Source organism: Salmo salar, chromosome ssa01 (assembly GCF_905237065.1).
Source record: "Salmo salar chromosome ssa01, Ssal_v3.1, whole genome shotgun sequence".
Classification (NCBI taxonomy): domain Eukaryota; kingdom Metazoa; phylum Chordata; class Actinopteri; order Salmoniformes; family Salmonidae; genus Salmo; species Salmo salar.
Genome location: NC_059442.1, coordinates 55,981,857 through 55,989,974, shown reverse-complemented (window position 1 = coordinate 55,989,974; position 8,118 = coordinate 55,981,857).

Here is an 8,118-nt window from a genome sequence, read left to right as displayed (position 1 = left end):
ATTTGCCGAATGCACTGTATCATACACTACAGTTGAGGAACAATGGGAAAGTAATTGTGCTTTGAAAGTTCTTAAATTTGTAATCCCACTTTTGAGAAAACGGCCCTTGAATATACCAAACAAACAAAGATTTCAAGACTAAAGGCTGGTTTAGTCTATCGACATGTCTGTAGACAGTTGTCGCAGTGACATCAAGAACATACTATTCTCATCCGACATCAAACATCATTGTCGTTATGAAATAGTATAAACACAAAAACAATATTATATATTGTGTATTTTCTGAAGGCTGAAATTGAAATTGTAACCAGCTTTATATTGCTTGTTTGAGAAAGGGTGATACTTTGAACAAGGTTTAATTTTCATTTAACCAAAAATGAGAGGTTGTAATCTGAATGAAGGCAAACGGGCAATTTCTTAACATAGGATGAGCCTTCATTAATAATCTGCGGAAGAACCATTAAGTATAACTTTTGTCTTAGTGAAGCTTTTAGTGAGGTTCAATGCTTTAATATTTGATCATTTTAGCCCCCCAAAATCATATTCATTATATAAATAGGCATGTTTAATTTTGTCTGGTTTACCATTCCAAATCAAATGAAATATGTGTTGCTCATATAATTTTATCAAACTTATCTGGAGTAGACAGTGCCATAAGTAAATACGTGATTAAAGACATGATTAAAGAGTTAATCAGTGTGATTTACCTATAAATAGACAAGTATTTAACTCTCCATGGTTGCAAGATCTTGTCTGTTTTGCCTAACTTTCTATTGAAAGGATCTTTAGGTATATAAATACCAAATATGTCTACTTCACCATCAGCCCATTTTATTGGTAAACTACAGGGTAATGTGAATGTTGTCTTTTAATGATTCTATACGTAACATGGTACTGTTAATTAGGTTTTAGTCCAGAGAGGCTAGAGAAGTTATCTAGATCCTCAGAGACTGTGCAGTGATTGTAACGGTCATCGTATGTAGTGGACCAAGGTGCAGTGGGTTGAGTGCTCATTTTAACGTTTATTGAACACTTAAATGACAAAACAAGAGAACGAACGAACGCACAGTATTGCAGGCTAACACAGCAGTGCAAAAACAACTTTCCACAAAAGACAGGTGAAAACAGGGCTACCTAAGTATGACTCCCAATCAGCAACAACGATGTACAGCTGTTCCTGATTGAGACCCATACCAGGCCAACAAAGAAATACACAACATAGAATAATCCCCCAAAACCCCAGAACACATAAAACAAACACCCCTCTTACATAAATACATAAATGCATAACACAACAAACCCCGAACCACATAAAACAAACACCCCCTGCCATGTCCAGGTACCATTTGGAACTCCAATTTGAGCAGCAGCAGCTGAAAAATGAGCTCCTACAAATATTGAAATTTACATGGTTTTTAGAGTGAAGTACATCGGAAAAAAGCAAAAGAAAACTGCAAGACTGAATAGGAGAAAAAACAAGCAACAAACAAAGAAGATAGGCTTTTGAAAATAACTATTTTTCATAAAATTGTAGTTATCTTAGCTAGCTGAATTGTTTACCAGTTGCTAAGCAGTTGCTAGGGACTCTTTTGGAAGAAGCTAGCTAGCTAACGAAGAACAACAAAGAATATCTAGTTAACAGAAGAAAAGAAAGAGAAAATCAGGACAGAAGAAAAAGGATATCAAAGTGAAACAGTTCTCTAAAGACACAAGAGCCAATAATACAAGAAACAACACTTCTGTAGCTTGTCAACTATGTGTCTGTCTATCCCTGTTCTCTCCCCTCTGCACAGGCCATACAAACGCTTCACACCGCGTGGCCGCTGCCACTCTAACCTGGTGGTCCCAGCGCGCACGACCCACGTGGAGTTCCAGGTCTCCGGCAGCCTCTGGAACTGCCGGTCTGCGGCCAACAAGGCTGAGTTCATCTCAGCCTATGCTACCCTCCAGTCCCTAGACTTCCTGGCGCTGACGGAAACATGGATTACCACAGATAACACTGCTACTCCTACTGCTCTCTCTTCGTCTGCCCACGTGTTCTCGCATACCCTAGAGCATCGAGCCAGCGGGGTGGTGGCACTGGAATCCTCATCTCTCCCAAGTGGACATTCTCTCTTTCTCCCCTGACCCATCTGTCTATCTCCTCATTTGAATTCCATGCTGTCACAGTTACCAGCCCTTTCAAGCTTAACATCCTTATCATTTATCGCCCTCCAGGTTCCCTTGGAGAGTTCATCAATGAGCTTGACGCCTTGATAAGTTCCTTTCCTGAGGATGGCTCACCTCTCACAGTTCTGGGTGACTTTAACCTCCCCACGTCTACCTTTGACTCATTCCTCTCTGCCTCCTTCTTTCCACTCCTCTCCTCTTTTGACCTCACCCTCTCACCTTCCCCCCTACTCACAAGGCAGGCAATACGCTTGACCTCATCTTTACTAGATGCTGTTCTTCCACTAATCTCATTGCAACTCCCCTCCAAATCTCCGACCACTACCTTGTATCCTTTTCCCTCTTGCACTCATCCAACACTTCTCACTCTGCCCCTACTCGGATGGTATTGCGCCGTCCCAACCTTCGCTCTCTCTCTCCCGCTACTCTCTCCTCTTCCATCCTATCATCTCTTCCCTCTGCTCAAACCTTCTCCAACCTATCTCCTGATTCTGCCTCCTCAACCCTCCTCTCCTCCCTTTCTGCATCCTTTGATTTTCTCTGTCCCCTATCCTCCAGGCCGGCTCAGTCCTCCCCTCCTGCTCCGTGGCTCGACGACTCACTACGAGCTCACAGAACAGGGCTCCGGGAAGCCGAGCGGAAATGGAGGAAAACTCGCCTCCCTGCGGACCTGGCATCCTTTCACTCCCTCCTCTCTACATTCTCCTCTTCTGTCTCTGCTGCTAAAGCCACTTTCTACCACTCTAAATTCCAAGCATCTGCCTCTAACCCTAGGAAGCTCTTTGCTACCTTCTTCTCCCTCCTGAATCCTCCTCCCCCCTCCTCCCTCTCTGCGGATGACTTCGTCAACCATTTTGAAAAGAAGGTTGAATATATCCGATCCTCGTTTGCTAAGTCAAACGACACCGCTGGTCCTGCTCACACTGCCCTACCCTGTGCTTTGACCTCTTTCTCCCCTCTCTCTCCAGATGAAATCTCGCGTCTTGTGACGGCCGGCCGCCCAACAACCTGCCCACTTGACCCTATCCCCTCCTCTCTTCTCCAGACCTTTTCCGGAGACCTTCTCCCCTTCCTCACCTCGCTCATCAACTCATCCTTGACCGCTGGCTACGTCCCTTCCGTCTTCAAGAGAGCGAGAGTTGCACCCCTTCTAAAAAAAACTACACTCGATCCCTCTGATGTCAACAACTACAGACCAGTATCCCTTCTTTCTTTTCTCTCCAAAACTCTTGAATGTGCCGTCCTTGGCCAGCTCTCCTGCTATCTCTCTCAGAATGACCTTCTTGATCCTAATCAGTCAGGTTTCAAGACTGGGCATTCAACTGAGACTGCTCTTCTCTGTGTCACGGAGGCTCTCCGCACTGCTAAAGCTAACTCTCACTCCTCTGCTCTCATCCTTCTAGACCTATCTGCTGCCTTTGATACTGTGAACCATCAGATCCTCCTCTCCACCCTCTCCGAGTTGGGCATCTCCGGCGCGGCCCACGCTTGGATTGCGTCCTACCTGACAGGTCTCTCATACCAGGTGGCGTGGCGAGAATCTGTCTCCGCACCATGCGCTCTCACCACTGGTGTCCCCCAGGGCTCTGTTCTAGGCCCTCTCCTATTCTCGCTATACACCAAGTCACTTGGCTCTCTCATATCCTCACATGGTCTCTCCTATCATTGCTATGCAGACGACACACAATTAATCTTCTCCTTTCCCCCTTCTGATAACCAGGCAGCGAATCGCATCTCTGCATGTCTGTCAGACATATCAGTGTGGATGACGGATCACCACCTCAAGCTGAACCTCGGCAAGACGGAGCTGCTCTTCCTCCCGGGGAAGGACTGCCCGTTCCATGATCTCGCCATCACGGTTGACAACTCCCTTGTGTCCTCCTCCCAGAGTGCTAAGAACCTTGGCGTGATCCTGGACAACACCCTGTCGTTCTCCACTAACATCAAGGCGGTGACCCGATCCTGTAGGTTCATGCTCTACAACATTTGCAGAGTACGACCCTGCCTCACACAGGAAGCGGCGCAGGTCCTAATCCAGGCACTTGTCATCTCCCGTCTGGATTACTGCAACTCGCTGTTGGCTGGGCTCCCTGCCTGTGCCATTAAACCCCTACAACTCATCCAGAACGGCGCAGCCCGTCTGGTGTTCAACCTTCCCAAGTTCTCTCACGTCACCCCGCTCCTCCGCTCTCTCCACTGGCTTCCAGTTGAAGCTCGCATCCGCTACAAGACCATGGTGATTGCCTACGGAGCTGTGAAGGGAACGGCACCTCCATACCTTCAGGCTCTGATCAGGCCCTACACCCAAACAAGGGCACTGCGTTCATCCACCTCTGGCCTGCTGGCCCCCCTACCTCTGAGGAAGCACAGTTCCCGCTCAGCCCAGTCAAAACTGTTCGCTGCTCTGGCACCCCAATGGTGGAACAAGCTCCCTCACAACGCCAGGACAGCGGAGTCAATCACCACCTTCCGGAGACTCCTGAAACCCCACCTCTTTAAGGAATACCTAGGATAGGATAAAGTAATCCTTCTAACCCCCCCCCTTAAAAGATTTAGATGCACTATTGTAAAGTGGTTGTTCCACTGGATATCATAAGGTGAATGCACCAATTTGTAAGTCGCTCTGGATAAGAGCGTCTGCTAAATGACTTAAATGTAATGTAAATGTAATGTCCTGTCCAAACTACAATAACAAATAACCCCTTTACTGGTCAGGACGTGACAGTGATCCAGATTATGGATTTAAGAGAACTTGATTCATCGGCATACATTTAAGCAGTGGATTTCCAAACCCTATAGTAATAATAATGATAAAATACAGATTAACCTGATTATTGTTTGATATGATTTTAAGAGATAATTTTGATGGCCATAACAAATAAATATAGTGGACATCCTTGTTTAACTCCTCTGGACAATTCAATACTTTCTGAGAAGTAACCATTATTTACTATTTTACATCTGTGGTCGCTATATATAACTATAATCCATTGTACAAGAGATTCTCCTAAATTAAAATATCAAATTAAAATGTATATATAAATTCTACTTTAACTGTATCAAAAGCCCTTTCGAAGTCTCTTATGAAGACCTGGATTCTTTGATGTTTCATAGTTATCTACTCTTACAATTTATTGCCGTATGTTATCTCCAATGTATTATCCATTTAAAAGCTTGTCTGATAAGGATTAATAATATCCGGTAAAACCTTTTTAACTCTTAACCGGCCTTGTAAGTGTTAACCTGTTTAAAAGTCTTACCCACATCGGACACGGAGAGCAAGTCATCCGGAACAGCGGAGGCTTTCCTGAATGACTCTGTTGTTTTCCTCGAAGCGAGCAAAAAAGGCATTTAGCTTGTTTGGGATTTCTGAGTCACTGGGCAACTCACAGCTGGGATTCCCTTTGTAATCCGTTATCATCTGCAAGCCCTGCCACATTCGATAAGCGTCGGACCCGTAGTAATAGGATTCCACTTGTCTCCTACATTGTCCTTTTTCATGTTTGAAGGCTAATCGGAGGTCATAGCAGGAATTCTTGTATGCCTTGATGTCCATGTCCCATTCCTTGTAACCAGTATCTCTCTAACCTTTAACCCCAAACCTAAAGGGAGGGTGAAAAAATGTCTATGGCGGCGGCTCTGGTTCCGGGTGTAGTACCCCCACCGCCCACTGATCCTCCCACTTCTGTTTGTCCGGAGGAACCAGACCATGGATCATCTTCGGAGGCTTTGGACCGCCAACCGCCGCCGAAGACTCTGGGCTGCAGACCACCGCTGAAGACTCTGGGCTGCAGACCACCGCTGAAGACTCTGGGCTGCAGACCACCGCTGAAGGCCAAGTGCTCACAGCAGGCACTGGCTGTACCGGGTTATGGCTGCGCACTGGGGGGCGAGTGCGGGAAGCAGGAACAGGATGTACTGGACTGGGCAGGCGCACTGGAGGCCTGGTGCATGGGGCTGGCTTAGGAGGCGCCAGACTAATAACACGCACCTCAGGGCAAGTGCGGGGAGCAGGAACAGGAAGTACTGGACTGGGCAGGCGCACTAGAGGCCTGATGCGTGAAGCTGGCTTTGGAGGCGCCAGACTAGTAACACGCACCTCAGGGCTAATGCGGGGAGCAGGAAAAGGACGTACTAATGGCCGAGTGCTCACAGCAGGCACTGGCTGTACCGGGTTATGGCTGCGCACTGAAAGGAGAGTGCGAGGTGCAGGTACAGGACTTACTGGACTATGGAGGCGCACTAGAGGCCTGATGCATGGGGCTGGCTTTGGATGCGCCAGACTAGTAACATGCACCTCAGGGCTAGTGTGGGGAGCAGGAACAGGACGTACTGGATTATGGAGGCGTACCGGAGAGAGAGTGCAAGAGGCAGGCACATGCTCACCACAATAAGCACGGGGAGTTGGCTCAGGGCTCACCCCTGGCCCAGCCAAACTACCCGTGTGCCCCCCCAAAAAAATGTTTGGGGCTGCCTCTCGTTCTTCCCCGGTAGGCTCCGATATCTTTCAATAACTTGCCCCCAAGTCCAGTTTCTCCTCTCCATCCATTCCATGTATCACCAGGTGTCCATCTCTGCCTGGGCACGCCGCTTAAACCAGTCATGGTGGGTAGTTCTGTAACGCGGGTCGTACAAAGGGGACCAAGGCGCGGCGTGTGAAGTGCTCATATTTAACTTTTAATGAAACACTAACAAAATAACAAAAACGACCATCAACAGTTCTGTCAGGTGAACATACAGGAAACAACTACCCACAAACAACAGGAAAAAACACCCTTACTAAATATGACCTCCAATTAGAGGCAACGAGGAACAGCTGCCTCCAATTGAAGGTCAACCCAATAAACCCCAACCTAGATATAGACAAACTAGAAATACAACATAGAAATAGAGAACATAGAACAAACACAAAACACCCCCTGTCACGCCCTGACCACTCTACCATAGAAAATAACAACTTATATTGGTCAGGACGTGAAACTTTCGGAGGAGACTCTCAAACAAAGCTTATCAATCTTATTCTCGAGTGACTGGACATTTGCACATTAAAATGGAGGGTGCCAGTTGATTTTCTCTTTATCTCAGTCTCACCGGGACACCAGCCCTTCTTCCACGTCTACGCCTGCGGCACTTTGGTGGCTCAAACAAAGGAATAGCTGGTGTAAACAAGGGAACAGCCGAGTCGGATTTGAAGTCAAATTCGAGGTTAGTAACTGTCGTTCTGATGTCCAAAAGTGCTTGGCGGTCATATGGGATAATAGTATTCATTTTCTGTACAAAATCAGCAAAGACAAACAGTAAATAGCAAAGTCGAGTTGGAGCTTGTAAGATGTTGAATTTCTCAGTCGGCGCCATTTTTGTGTTGTTCTGAGCTGGTGTACCTACCATAAGGTAGCTGGGTTAGGGACTGAATGTGGCATCTGACTTTCACTTTGTCTGTCTTATTGATGATGCTGTTTGGAATGTTGGTAAACCAAACTGTACCAGTGTTTGGGTGTTGACATGCTCCACTTAAATATTAAGGGTTGGATTATAAATAAACAAAATGTACATTCTTCGAAAAAATTTGTTATCTAGAACCAAAAAGGGTTATTCAGCTGTTCCTGTAATATTGCCTGTGTGTAGCTGGTGTAGAGGAGTCAGGCGCAGGATAGCAGATATGAGTAATAAACGTAATTTACTCAAATATTTACAAAGACAACGCAATAATTAGAGCCCACAATAACGGACCGTATTACAAACAATCACTCACAAACAAACATGGGGGAGGGTTAAATAATGAACAAGTAATTGGGGATATGAAACCAGGTGTGTAAGACAAAGACAAAACAAATGAAAAGAGGATCGGCGATGGCTTTAAGGCTGGTGACATCGAACGCCGCCCGAACAAGGAGAGGGACCGACTTCGGCGGAAGTCGTGACAGTCCCCATAGGAAAACCCTTTGAATA